Raw genomic sequence first — 1983 nt, 5'->3', positions numbered from 1 at the left:
TCCTTCAGCCTTTCCTCATAAGGGAGATGCTCCACTCCTTGAATCATCCTCATGGCTCTGCGCTGGACTCTCTCAAGCAGTTCCCCGTCCTTCATGAACTGAAGGGCCCAGAACTGGACACAATATTCTAAATGCAATCTCACCAGAGCAGAGCAGAAGGGCAGGAGAATCTCTCTCAACATACTAACCACCCCCAGGCTGCCATTGGCCTTCCTGGCCACAAGGGCACAGTGCTGTCTCATGGTCATCCTGCTGTCCACCAGGACAGGACCCCCAGGTCCCTCACCCCTTCACTGCTCTCAAGCAGGGTAGTCTCCAGCCTGTCCTGGTGTCCGGGGTTCTTGCCCAGATGCAGGAGTCTACACTTGCCCTGGTTATATTTCATTAAGTTTCTCTAGCCTATCAAGGTCCTTCAGCCATCCAGCACAGCCTTCAGGCATGTCAGCCACTCCTCCCAGTTTAGTGTCATCAGCAAACTTGCTGACAGCACAGTCCATTCCCTCATCCAAGTCATCGATGAATATATTAAACAACGCTGGTCTCAGTACCGACCCTTGAGAGACTCCACTAGACACAGGACTCCAACTTGGCTCCATCCCATTGACCTCAACTCTCTGGCTCCTTCCCTTCAGCCAACTCAAAGTGCAAAATGGAGAATGCGGGCATCGATCCCGCTACCTCTCGCATGCTAAGCGAGCGCTCTACCATTTGAGCTAATTCCCCCTAAATTCCCTGGGCTAAATAAAATAGTAAACTGCTTTGAAAAGTGTTGTTGTTGCAAGAATAATTTTTAAATATATCAGAAAAGGTCTGTTTTTTTTTTGTTGTTGTTGTTGTTGTTGTTGTTGTTGTTTTTGTTTGTTTTTTGTTGTTTTTTTTTGTTTTTAATTATGTGAATATGAAAGAGAATGGAGGAACATGACAGACCTGTATTAGGAGTATCTATGCAGGAAAACTCAGTATAATAAATGAAACAGAAAATATTTTCCCATGTGAAACAAAGAAGAGCTTGTAATCCTCCTTTTTTTATTAGACCTCATGATCAAGTGTATGATTGAGTATTGCACTGCGTATGAGCTTTTAAATTTCTTCATACCATACACAGGGTAGCCAGGAGTGCACCAGTTAGAAATGCATTATCCTTTGGCTTTTCTTTTTATGATCTCTGGTGGCTCAACAAAGGAATCAGGAGCAAATTCTGTTGCTTCTATTACAGAGTGTAAGGAGAAGCTTTCTTCCAGCTAGTGCAGGCCTGCCATTTACTTCAAGCAAGTACTTATCTCTGGGAGCATACCAGGAAGGAAACTATAAAAATACGTTTGAGGATCTTGTCAAGTTAAAAGTGAAAGACAAAGAACAAGCCTCTGCTTATATTTCAGTGCATTCCAAAACTCAGCCAGCCAGACAGCTGTGTGTACCCTGTATCACAATAGAGAGAGATTACTCCTGACTTTTACCTTTAAATCTACAGTTCCATTTTCCTTGTACTTTTCCTGTTACTGCGCTTTTTCTGTAGTGTTCAGAGAGAGAGAACTTTATATGTCAGGGGAAGAAAAGAAAAGCCATCAAGAGCTTTCTTAGGAACTATCTGTTGACCTCCGGTTGGCCCAGAAGTATGTGCACAGAAGAAGCAGGACTTTACAGCACAGGAAGTCAAAGCAGTAGAGTCTGTTGCAGAATTTGCAAACAAAGATTTAACTCATATAAACCTCAGCTTCAGAGGCATCTGTAAAAAGGAAATGGAAATTATTAGACAGCTTTAATGGCAACAGAAACTGTATTTTTTCCTTACAGTATTTGTATGCCACAGTCACAAGTACGTGCTTATACTTGTACACATTCTTGCACATTCTTGCTCACTTACCTTGCTCTTTGTCAGGAAGGAAGACCACACACAGAAAAATGTGTGTTGCAATAGCAATGTTTGAAAAAGTGGTGTTTGAGATGCAGTAACCCCTCTGTGGCATGTAGCTAGACAGCTGT

General features: G+C 42.8%; 1 non-coding gene across 1 annotated transcript; it reads right to left on the bottom strand.

Annotated features, from left to right (window-relative positions):
• Positions 1 to 650: 650 nt before the first annotated feature.
• TRNAA-AGC lies at positions 651 to 723 on the bottom strand. The gene has a single exon. It is a non-coding gene; the product is annotated as a tRNA-Ala (tRNA).
• Positions 724 to 1983: the final 1260 nt, after the last annotated feature.

Source organism: Aythya fuligula, chromosome 1 (genome assembly GCF_009819795.1).
Source record: "Aythya fuligula isolate bAytFul2 chromosome 1, bAytFul2.pri, whole genome shotgun sequence".
Classification (NCBI taxonomy): Eukaryota; Metazoa; Chordata; class Aves; order Anseriformes; family Anatidae; genus Aythya; species Aythya fuligula.
The sequence above is the reverse complement of the archived record's forward strand: the minus strand, read 5'-3'. Positions and strand labels throughout refer to the sequence as shown.